The following is a 13004-nucleotide window of genomic DNA, read 5'->3' as shown; positions in this document are numbered from 1 at the left end:
TTCATCAGTCGGTAAAGAGGCAACGCCTTTTCACCGAGACGAGAAATGAATCGACTTAGAGCGGCCAAGCAGCCTGTAAGCTTTTGGACATCGTGCACACGCACAGGACGCTTCATCCGGAGTATGGTACCAACTTTTTCAGGATTGGCGTCGATCCCCCGTTCGGAAACGAGAAAACCGAGTAACTTTCCACCTGGAACTCTGAATGTGCACTTTGATGGATTGAGTTTGATATCATACCTCCTGAGGTTGGCAAAGGTTTCAGCAAGGTCAGTCCGCAGGTCGGAACCTTTCCGTGACTTGACCACAATATCATCCATGTATGCCTCCACATTCCGACTGATTTGAGTGAGTAAACACTTTTGAATCATCCTCATGAACGTGGCTCTGGCATTCTTGAGGCCGAACGGCATGGTGACGTAACAGAAGCATTCAAATGGAGTGATGAAAGCCGGTTTGATCTCGTCAGGTCCATACAGACGGATCTGATGGTACCCGGAATAGGCGTCTAGAAAAGACAATCTCTCGCACCCCACGGTCAAGTCGACTATTTGGTCGATGCGAGGGAGAGGAAAATGATCTTTCGGGCAGGCCCGATTGATATGTTTAAAATCAATGCACATGCGAAGTCACTTGTCCTTCTTGGGGACCATGACGACATTGGCGAGCCACTCGGAGTGGTAAATCTCTCGGATGAACTCCGCTGCTAAGAGCCGAGCCACCTCCTCGCCAATAGCTTTCTTCTTCTGGACGGCGGATCGTCGAAGATGTTCTTTCACAGGCTTGAATTTTGGGTCGACTCATAGACGGTGCTCAGCCAGCTCTCTGGGAACTCCAGGCATGTCAGAGGGTTTCCATGCGAAGATGTCCCAGTTCTCACGGAGGAGCTGGACGAGCGCTTCTTCCTATTTGGAGTCGAGCGTCATTGAGATGTGAGTCGGGGCAGCATTGGGGTCGGTCGGGTGAATGTGGGCTGGCTTTGTTTCGCCGGACGACTAAAAAGCTGATTCTGAAGCAGGCTTCTTGGCTCGCAACAATTCACTCGGATCGGCGGTCTTCTGGTACTCTTGCAGCTCGACCACTGCCATCTGAGCATCAACGATCTTTGAGCCTTTCTGAAAACACTCTTCTGCTTTCTTTCGATTGCCTGTAACAGTGATCACACCTCTGGGGCCAGGCATCTTCATTTTGAGGTACACGTAACACGGTCGAACCATGAAGCGTGCATAAGCTAGCCTGCCCAAAATGGCATGATAAGCGCTTTGGAAGTCCACGACCTCGAATGTCAACTTTTCCTTGCGGTAATTCTTCGAATCACCGAAAACCACATGAAGAGCAATCTGGCCGAGTGATTCGGCTTTCTTCCCGGGAATGACTCCGTGGAAGCTCATGTTACTGGCACTGAGCCTGGACATCGGAATGCTCATCCCTTTCAATGTTTCTACATATAGTATGTTCAGGCCACTGCCACCATCCATCAGGACTTTGGTCAATCGAGTGCCTTCGACAACTGGGTCGACCACCAAAGCTTGCCTCCCAGGGGTGGCAATGTGCGTAGGGTGATCAGACTGGTCGAATGTGATGGCAGTCTGAGACCACTTCAGATAACTGGGTGTTGCCGGAGCAACCATATTCACCTCACGGTTAATGACTTTCAGTCGACTTTTGCTTTCGACATCAGCAAAAATCATCAGGGTGGAATTGACTTGGGGGTATCCATCGTCACTATCTTCCTTGTCCTCAACTCTGTCCGACTCCTTTTCCTTATCTTTGGATTGCTTGCCCTGAAACTGCCGGATCAGGAGCCGGCACTGTCGAGTGGTATGCTTTGGGTAAATAAAATTACCCTCTTCATCTTTCTTGGTGTGGATGTGACATGGCAGATCCAAAACATCATTTCCATCTTGATCCTTGACTTTCTTGGGCTTCCAGGGCCCCTTGGGTTTTCCCTTGAATTTTCCCTGGGTTACGGCCAGGGCCTCCCCAGGGGCGGCTGGCTCGGCCTTCCGCTTCTGTCTCCGACTGGAGTTTCCTCCGGTTTCTTGGGCGACTGCCTTGTGCTTGCCACTCCGGAGTCGATCTTCATCTTCACCATTAGCGTATTTGGTAGCAATCTCCATCATCCGATTTAGAGACATCTCTCCAGTTCGACCAAACTTCAGATTCAATTCTCTGTACTTAACGCCTTCTTTAAAGGCACAAACCGCTTGATGATCTGGTATATTCTCAACTGTGTGATGCAATGTGATCCACCTCTGGATGTAATCCCTCAGAGTTTCATTCGGTTTCTGCACGCAAGACCGCAATTCTGTAAGGCCTGCAGGTCGCTTGCATGTTCCCTCAAAGGTTGTGACAAACACTCGGGAGAGGTCCTCCCAAGTGTAGATGCTGCTGGGTGCCAACTGATTTAGCCATGCTCTGGCTGAGCCCTCTAACATGAAGGCAAATGCTTCATAGCCACCTCATCATTGCCACCGCCAATCTGTATAGCCACTGTGTAATCTTCAAGCCAAGTGTCAGGTTTAGACTCACCGGTGAACTTGCTGACTCCCGTCGCCAACCTGAAGTTGGGAGGAACCACTGCGGCTCTGATGGCTCGACTGAAACACTCTGGCCCCGAAGCATGTACTCTGCTGCTGGCAGGCGCATCTCTGTCGTGGCCTTCTCGATGAGCTCTGTTCCTGTCAACCAAACCTTGAACGAGGATGGATCTCGCATCAAAGCCTGGGTCCCTGGGGTCGACTGGAATCCTCCGCCCAACACTATGAGGGCGTTTGTCATCTCGCTGTCGAGGCGTATACGACCCACTCCTCGGGGGAGGGGTTGGCACTCGACGTTGATCACCACGATCGAATCGGTAATCATACAGCTCATTTCTTCTGTACTGATCGTGCCGGTCTTCACGTCCCTCGCGCCTCGAGGGCGATCTCGGGCTGTGAGCCGACTGGACTGTATCCGTTGCAACGGATTGACTGTGGATCCTATTCCGTGATTGAGAAACAGCGGAATTCTGGTTTCCCGCCGCCCGGAGCAACGCTCTGATCTGCAACAAGCCCCTGCCAGCCTCTGACTGGGAAGGCTGAACCGATTCTGCTATACGGGCCGCGGCGGCCAAATTCTGAACTGGGGTTCGATATACCTGTGTCGGCGGGAAGAGTTGACGTCGACTGGACTCGGGAGCTTGCTGACGCGCTTGCTCGTCGAGTATTCGCTGGAGGTTCTCCAGTCGAGTGCGCTCGGCCAAGTTAGCCAAGCGCGCGTCCTCCAAGGCCCGGGCCTTAGGGGTTTCTCCGATGATAGGAGTGTGGAGTGCGTCCATGTTCCGGCGGCGAAGCTCCTCTCGCTGCAATGACGTGAGAGGTTCGGGGAGATACTCATCGTGGGGATGCGACGGGTCGCCCCCACCCGCGCCTCCATCAGCGCGAGGGAAACCGGGAGGACTATGTGTTCCATCGACCGCCAGAACCTCACCCGCTGGGTCGCTGCTGTCGCACTCGGATGCGGTCTCCGCGGAGCCAGTCGACAAGTCGAACAGGTCGCAGAGGGATTCGTCGGGCTCGATTGCCGCGACTTGTGGGGTGGCCGACTGGCGAGCCACGGCATGCCTCACCCACCTCTGAAGTCTCGACCGACCGGAGCGCTTGCGCTGGTGGGAGACAGGGCGGGGAGACGACACAGGGGTCGACCGATACTGGGCCGACGGCTGCCGCAGGAGGACGCCACGAACGCATGCGCGGAAGTGCGTCGCACCGCGGACGGGGAGCACGTCGATGTCGAGTGGAGCCTCCTGAAGCCAAGCGGAGTCATCGGCAATGAACGTGAGCGCGCCGAGACGGATCTCGCGGCCCTCCACCAAAACTCCACACGAAACCATGATCAAAGGGATCGGAAAAATTGCAACTTCTCCAACTAGGCGCTAAGATTCCTGCCCCACGGTGGGCGCCAACTGTCGTGGTTCTAACTCTGACAGTGATGTAGGGGGGTATGTATGGAGAGGCTAGATCTTAGCTATGGAGGAGTTGTAAGCACACAAGGATTACGAGTTCAGGCCCTTCTCGGAGGAAGTAACAGCCCTACGTCTCGGTGCCCAGAGGCGGTCGACTGAATTATGTGTGTATGAATAACAGGGGTGCGAACCCTTGATACTGAGGAGGGGGTGGCTTATATAGAGTTCGCCAGCCCTCTCCTGCCCTCAGTAATGCAGGGTTTAAGGTACATTAAGGTTGGGCGTTACTGGTAACGCCCCTAATAAAGTGCTATGATGACCATAAAGACCATTTAATGACCGACCGTTTGCCTGCGGAGTGACTTTAGATCTCCTGGCAGTCAAGTGGTTGGCTTCGTGGTCGAGTGGTAGCTTCTTGGTCGAGTGTCTTGAACCCGTCGAGTGGGTACCTTCAAGTCGATTGAAAGATGACTTCTTCTAAGGACGTCCTTGGGCAGGGCTCTTAGGACAGATCCGTGCCCCTACCCTAGGTACATAGCTTCATCACCAGCTGCCGTGTTGCGGACGTCAAGGCGTCTCGTCGGGCATGCTGGGGAGGCCCGAGGTGGCCGGGGGCGGCTACAGTGCGGGAGCGCACTGTAGCGCACTCCAGAGCGCCCAAATGGCATGCCATGACATTTTATATGCCTTGTGGGCGCGGCCACTATTGTCTGGTAGCTCTAGAAGGGACTAAAGAAGAGGGGAGGGACATTGGATGCCCTGGTGGCCACTAGAGTGAGGAGGGAGGTGAGAAAGGGAGAGAAATGGGCTTGTCCAGAGAGAGAAGGAGAGGGTTTCACCCCCAAATAATTGATCTGAGGACTTGCCATTGTTACTGGAGGTATAAGGGGGCTAGGATCAGCTGTGGTACAAAGTTGAGCCCAAGGAGATTAGTGGAAGAGGTCAAAATGATGATTTTGGAAGAATGGCAGAAGGTGTTTGTTGTTGGTTTGGGCAAGAAAATTAATTCCACTTGCCATGATATTTAACAGGATGGAATGGAACCTAGAAATAGGGTGTTATACAAAATTTGAGCTCATTTGGGCAAAGTTGCCAGTGCAACTTTTGTAAACCCTAGAAATCAACAGAAATGGGTTTTTCAAGATTTAGTCATCCAAAACTATTCTCCTTGATGCACCACTTGGTGTAGTGTCATCATATGGGGATTTTAACATGTCCACAAAAATTCAGATCAAAAGGACACACTTGGCAATGTAGAGTTGTTCAAATTTGGTTCTAGACAGAAAGGGTTTTGGGGCACTTTTGTGAACCAAACTTGTTTTGATTGATATGAAACTTTTCAAGATCATCACATTATGCATATGTGACTTGATAGAATTTTCCTGGATTTTTATGAGAATATTTCCTTTGTAAATATTTCATAAGCTTGAAATATCCAGAAAGGGTTTTTGAGGGATTTAACCAATATTTTGATCATGACCATGTGTTGAAACTCTTATATATGGACAATATATGTCCCTTGAGTTTCCTTAGGTTTTACCAAATATTTTTAAAGCATAAAAATAATTTTAACCTATTAAATACCATTTCTGGCCTAAAGAAAAAACCTTTAAATAAAATAGGTAAATAACTTTTAAAATTATATTTTTGTGGTTTCTGGGTATCCTATATCTAATATGAGTCAAAAATATTTTTGGAAACATTTTTACTGCCCTTAATTAAGTACTTGCAATGCAAACCTCAATTCAGGGGTTTTTGAAAAACTAATTTTGTAAAATACTATTTGGCCAAATTATTTTTGTAAGAAATTATTTTTATGTCCTATACACATGGCATGATCATTGGTTCAAGAGTTTGGATCAAGGATGTGAAGTATAGGAGTTGGAGGATTTATTTGATTTTTAGAGCACTTGCAAACAACAGACAAAATCCAATCAAGGCAAGGTCCAAAACACACAAAAGTTTTTGTCAAACCACATTTTATCATGATTGTTAGCTTAAGTGTAGTGGCATGAAAATCAGGGTGTGACAGAAACTCTGTCGGTGCAAATAAAATTTTAATGAAGAAGTCAGTATAGATGTCTACAAATAGCATATTCAAAGTTGATTGGTTGCTAGTCCTTACCAGCATCTTTAATGCAAAGGAATATTTGATCTACAAATAAAGGATATGAAGGAAGATCCTGCTGCTTCTGCATGCTGTTCAAAATAGGTGAAGACGACAAAATTCAGCGAACTACCATGTCAATCAGTCAACAAAACAGCAGATCATAGTGCAGAACCGGGCAATAGCACCGGTTCGTAAGGCCCTTTAGTGCCGGTTCCGTAACCGGCACTAAAGTGTGGGCACTAAAGCCCTCCCCCCTTTAGTACCGGTTCAGCACGAACCGGTGCTAAAGGGCAACCACGTGGCACGAGCCAGCTCCGGGGGCCGGGAGCCCTTTAGTACCGGTTGGTGTTACCAACCGGTACTAAATGTTTGTGGGTTTTTGTTTTATTTTTCATTTTTCATTTAAATTTGTGTTATCAATTTAATTTAGGATTGTTTTACGTTATAATGAGTTGTTATACTTGATATGGATATAGATATGGCATATATATATACTTCATCACTTAGCTAGGATCCATCCAGTTCATACTAATTTGCCATTTCTTTCATAAATGATATATATAATAACTCATCATCATCATCACATATTAATAAATAAATAAGCTCTTGCATCATATCATCACCAACAACATTATATATATATATATATACTAGCTAGCTAAAGATCATCGTAGTAGTCGTCATTAATTACCACTATTTAATCATCATAGTCATTACCACTATCTAATCATCACCAACACTATAGCTAGCTTAAAGAAGAAACATTCACTTGTAACAGAAGCAAAGATATCATCGAGTTCAACATGGTCATGATATTATAAGCATTCACAAGCAAATCACTATTTGAGATTAATTAAGTTCAGGACAATACGGACATGAGAGAGAACAAGTATACTAAGAGCATGAACTAGCTAAATCACTCCTGCTGCTCCCTCTCGGGTAGAATAGCATAGAACATGTATAGCTCTCCTGATTCATCATACTGGAGCATGCAGATGAATCTGTCTCCTAATCTTGGGTTGCGCTTATCCTTGCTGCCCCCTAGTACTTCTCTGCGATCGTTAACAATTTTGCTCCAATCTTTCACTATTAAGCATTCTTCGCTTTCAGAAATCCTGAATGCACTCATGTGCAATGTAGGAAATCTTGGTCGTAAGCTAACCATTGACATGCGACCTTTTGTCTCGATCCACTTAGGCACAACTGTCATCGGGAGTCCCTGTTGAAGAACATCGTATAGTAATTAATATACTTAGCAATGAAAGTTTAGCTTCAATTAAAAATAATGTATGCAAAAGATGCACTAAGGACAAATAGTAAAAATCTTATCATCTTTCGATTATAGATGTGACCGTAGTTCAATACGATCACTATTGGTCACACATTTTGAGTACTAACGTTTCTAAGTTCAGGAAGAAAATTTGTCTTGACAGTATGAAGATCCTCAAGCCATGAAACATAATGACTTATCTCCTCGCAGTTTAGTTGAGCCCCGGGGCAGTAGTAGGTCATGTCTACCAAGCGCCGGACATGTTTGCTTGAACCGAAATAAGCTGACAATACAAATTAGTTGTCAACTATTTTTGAATAAACTGTATCAAAGACATAAACATATGCATGCATGGTTGAGAAAAACTCACATAATGGTAGAACTGGAGGCGTTAATTTGCACATCGACCCAGATGTCTATATTACCTTCAATATCATCTTCCGGACGAATATCAAAGGTGATAACCATATCAGGCACAAATGCATAAGCCTTGCATAGTGCTTGCCAAGTTTTGCATTCAAAATGGGTGTATGTGTCTCCATTATATAATTTGACGTTGAAAGTATACCCATGCTCGGTCTTCAAGTAAACTCTCTTTACCTCCATATCAACTATAGCACTAAAACCTATCTTATCCAAGACAAAAATTCTTGCATGGCAGGGGATGCGCTAGTAGAATAGTGAAAATTTGAAATTATAAGTTGAAGCAAATGAACCATAAGTCATGCTTTAAAATTATAAGTTGAAGCAAATGAAGCATAAGTTTTGCATTCAAATAATAATTGCCATTGTGACTTACTGTATCCACTTCGAATGTCTCATCCAGCTTGATGCTGAAGCGCCTACCATCAACAAGGAAATTTCTGTCGCACAGGCCGCGCTGGTCTTCACAATGTTCGCACATAATGAAATCTTTTTCGTCGTCAGATGACATTTCCTATGTTCATATAGGTGAAACATTAAACACTTATTACTATCTAACATTAATTAATATCTAGCCAATTCAAATATATATTCATCTAACATTTGACATTAATATATATCTAACTATATTCATCTCTAACAATTGACATTACTATATATTTAACTTTTCTATCTAATTCATCTAACATTCGACATTAATCTAACATTTATATAAACTAAAAATATATAAAAATTAAATAAACAAAAAAACTCATTAACAAATAATATTTTAATTAGACCATCAAATCTCAAATACCTAAATTTTCTTATTAAAAATAAACTAGTTATATTAATTATTCAACTAGTTCAAATCTCATATACCTAAATAAACTAGTTCGACAATTTTTTTACTAAAAATAAACTAGTTATATTAATTATTCAACTAGTTCAAATCTCATATACCTAATTAATATCTAGCTATATTCATCTCTAACAATTGACATTAATATATATTTAACTTTTTTATCTAATTCATCTAACATTCGACATTAATCTAACATTCGGTCATCTAATTAACTTTTCTAAAAAACAGAAAACAGAAAATAAGTAAAAAAATGTGTGTGTGTGTGTATGTGTGTGTATGTGTGTGTATATATGTGTGTATGTGTGTATGTGTGTGTATGTGTGTGTGTATATACTGCAGTGCCGCCCCGTACGCCGCCGCCCCGTACGTACGAGCGGGGGCGCCGGCGTACGGGGCGGGGGCGGCGGCGTAAGTACGGGTGCGCGCGGCGCGGGTGCGAGAGAGAGACGTACGGGGCCGCAGCGACGATGACGGACGGCGGCGGCGTTTGGGGCGGCGGCGCGAGACGACGACGACGACGGGCGGCGGGGACAGTGATGACGACGACGGAAGACGGGCGGCGACGACGGGATCGAGCGGCGCGGCGCGATGTCTCGCGAGAGGTTGGAGACGAAGTGGGAAGATGTAACTGAAATTTTCGTAAGTGCTATATATATATAGGATGGGCCTTTAGTACCGGTTGGTGGCTCCAACCGGTACTAAAGGCCTATTTTCGCTAGGCCAAGCGGCGGGAAACGAAGGCCTTTAGTACCGGTTGGAGCCACAAACCGGTACTAAAGGCCTTGCGCTGCCATCCCGCGGTGCACAAAGTTTACTCCCACCTCGCCGGGTGAAGGGCAGCCGCACTGGTTTATAAACCCAGCCACGGCTGCCTCTTTGAACTCCTCTATACAGCAGGCTTGTGGGCCTAACTTCTGCGCGCTGCCCTGTGAGTCTGCTGGGCCTTTAGGGCCTGTAATTGCACGCCCGTGGCCTAGCAAGCCCACAGGGCAGCGCCCCAGTTTTTTTATAGTTTTTTCTTTCCTGCTTTATTTTCTTCTATTTATTTCTGCGTAGTTTTTGTATAGTTTTTTCTTTTCTGTTATATTTATTTTCTTCTATTTATTTGTGAGTAGACTTTCATCTAGTTTGCCAAAATTCAACATTTTCAGAGTTCATTTTGTAGCTTTATTTTTTCCTATTTATTTCTAAGTAGTTTTTTTTCTTTTTTGCTATATTTATTTTATTCTATTTATTTCTGAATAGTTTTTTATATAGTTTTTTTTCTTTTCTGCTATAGTTTTTTTCTTTTCTGCTATTTTTCTTTTCTGCTATTTTTCTTTTCTGCTTTTTATTTTCTATTCATTTATTTTTATATACCATGCCAAGTTGATGGTTAAAACTTGATGGTAAAAGTCTGGAGTTATAACCAAAGTTTAAAAAAATGAAATGCCGAAGTGCAACTAGTTTTTGCCATAACAGAAGAAGTCCGAAGTTGTAATAAGTTATTAAAAATAAAAAAGAGGTGCAATGCTCGTTAATTAGCTTCAAGCCTTTCGGAATAGTGTAAACTGCACTGCACATAGCTACGTGCAGTCTACCATATTCCTCAGTCCAGTTTGTAAACGAAGTGCATCCAGTTTTTGCCGTAATCCTCTCTACTTTTTTGAACATTATATGTGGGTGAAATGATGATATCATGCTAAGTTTTAACTTTTTCAGAGTTCATTTATAGTGCTTTTCAATTTCCAGGTCATTTAGTTCTCAAAACAAATCATTAAATGCATGAAAAATAGCAAATGAAGGCATAAACGGTTGAAAGTTGATGGCGCCGCTTTGAATGGTGCATACCGAACGCAAAAAATATAAGAGCATTTAGATCATGATCTTATATTCTTTACAGTCTGAATTGTCAATATGATCTTATACATCAAAAATACTTTGATCATCAATGATCTTTTTGTGTACAATCTGAATTGTCAATATGAGTCCTCAACGATTTATAAACCGATGAAGACTCATATTGCGGCCACAAATTCTACACATAGAGTTCAATGAAGACCAAGTGCTTGTGATAGTTTGAGAAGTAACATATTTAAGATGGTAAAAGGCTTCTTAGGGGAGCGAGGTGGGACTAAACAGCTTGCCATAACCTCATTAGTACCGGTTCGCGGTACGAACCGGCACTAAATGGTGATGGTGGAGCCATAGCCTGACCGCCGGCTGAAACAGCCTCTTTAGTACCGGTTCGTGGCATGAACTGGTACTAAAGGTTCGCTACGAACCGGTACTATTGATCGCCGCCACGAACCGGCACTAATGTACATATTAGTGCCGGCTCAAATTCAAACCGGCACTATTGTGCTTCACATTTGACCCTTTTTCTACTAGTGGATATAGTACCATGTCGAAACCACATATTGATATAGATACATTAAACGCAAAATTCTGTAAGTAAGACAAGGCCCTCACCGAAATACTGCACCCTCGCGATGGTCTCGAGCACGAAGAACTTGGCATAGTCGCGGTCACAGTACAATGCATCGAGTATCAGGATGACCGTATCCTATGGACATACCAAGATGTAAGATAACCACATGTTCAGCTGGACACCAAAGAACTTGAAAGTGGATCGTTGAATTAGCCAAAGTAGTAATGATATGGCAACACCGATTTTGATAATGACTATGCAGACTGAAATGACAGCAGCACAAAATATTAGTATTGCTATTGGATATCTCATAAGATATATAGCACGGTATTTGTGTGTGGGGGGGGGGATTAACATAATGGGAATGTGTCAAAAAATAAAGATATATATATATATATATATGATACACTTAAGTTCATCTTCAGAAAATATACATCAGTACAAAGTATCATTTGAATCCGGAAGAACTAATGCACATTTATACACCTCTAAATCCGGCAGAACTAATACAACAATACATAGTACCTCTGTAGTTTCCATGCCAAATTTTGGGTGGTCAAACAATTAAAAGGCAAGATCATGAGAACAACATCTGTTTCAAAGACATTATAATTCGTCCTGGTAAAAAATATTCCTTCATCCACTCAATTGTAGATACCTGGAAGTAACAAAACTGCACTAGCTTGCCAATAATGTTTTATTTGTGCTTCGCAAGGACCAACTCCTAAACTAAACACACAAAACTGTGAGCACATCTGCAATTTGTAGAAGAGAAAGGTGCAACGCTAAAAAAACTATCAAACTAACAGATCCATCAATCAATTATGCACTTCTTACATCTATCATGGGCAAGAGTTTTTGGTAGACTTCACAAACTGACAATTATGCAGGATTGAACTTTAACCTGGACACATAGAGCGAAGACATCAGCAAATCGACCAATCAAAACTTAGAAGCAACCATGCCAAATTATGGTTCCACCCTACAAGCTGCAACCCAATAGAATGACTTGAAAAGCATAAGAGTACAGATGCAAAGCTAAGCAAACTGCATCCATACTACTTCCTGAAAAGTGGGAACAACGAAAGGGATAAGTCCCAATAGAGAAAACATCATATTTTAGGACACACCTACCTTGCCTGTTCGATTCAAGGGTAGGGGAAAGATGAAGGGGATGGCGTCCGACAGAAGCCGCGGCCGGGGTGTTGGCGGTCTGGCCGAGCTATCTTCCTACCTTATCCCTGCCTCCTACCCCTGTAGACGACCTTTCCCCTCCTCCTTTGTTTTCTTTCGAGAAAGATCAAAATTGTTGGAAAACCTCTCTTGACGAAATTTAAACATCACGCCCAACCGAATAAAACAGAGTCCAACCTAATATAGATTTTAATGCGGAAGGTTTGAGGAAGATATATCACCTCGTCCTCCTGGACGGACACACGAGAACAAGAATCGGAGGTGGTGGTTGTCGTTGCGGCAGTGGCGGCTTCCATCTTGACCCCCTTCGCCACGACGAACGCCATCTTGATTGGTCTCGGCGATGGCCGAGGAAGACGAGACGACAGGAGCAGGGGCAAGAGCGCCTGCCTGCGGTGGTGGGGTGGGAAGAGCAGCGCAGAATGGGTGTGATCCCGTCCTCCACGGGCTTGCGCGACCACCATCGCCCGCCGGCTCTCCACATCGCGCCCGGCCGTGCCGCCGCCAGATCGGCACGTCACAGGAGTGGGCACGGCGGCCATCACAAGCAGAGCAGAGTGGAGACCGCGGAGACGCGGGCGAAGCAGGGCGAGCTGAGTTGCTGGCGGCGTTTTGGGGAAGAGGAGAGGAGAGAAATTGTGTGTGGAGGAAGAGCAAAGAGGAACAGTATCTGGGGAAGGGAGGGGCGGGCGAAATTGTGTGTGGAGAAATTGTGTTGCGCACGCGTACTGGCAGACAGAGAGAACGAAGAGGAAATTGTGTTGCGCACGCGTACTGGCAGACGCGAGAGCGCAAAGAGGAACCAAT

The 13004-nt window shown here is 44.7% G+C and overlaps 1 long non-coding RNA gene across 1 annotated transcript; it reads right to left on the bottom strand.

Moving 5' to 3' along the window:
* Positions 1 to 8203: 8203 nt before the first annotated feature.
* LOC119328286 lies at positions 8204 to 13004 on the bottom strand. The gene is made up of 3 exons (XR_005158905.1): positions 12419 to 13004; positions 11045 to 12290; positions 8204 to 8263 (listed from the first exon to the last, which is right to left on the bottom strand). It is a non-coding gene; the product is annotated as an uncharacterized LOC119328286 (long non-coding RNA).

Source organism: Triticum dicoccoides, chromosome 7A (genome assembly GCF_002162155.2).
Source record: "Triticum dicoccoides isolate Atlit2015 ecotype Zavitan chromosome 7A, WEW_v2.0, whole genome shotgun sequence".
In the NCBI taxonomy this organism is placed as follows: domain Eukaryota; kingdom Viridiplantae; phylum Streptophyta; class Magnoliopsida; order Poales; family Poaceae; genus Triticum; species Triticum dicoccoides.
The sequence above is the reverse complement of the archived record's forward strand: the minus strand, read 5'-3'. Positions and strand labels throughout refer to the sequence as shown.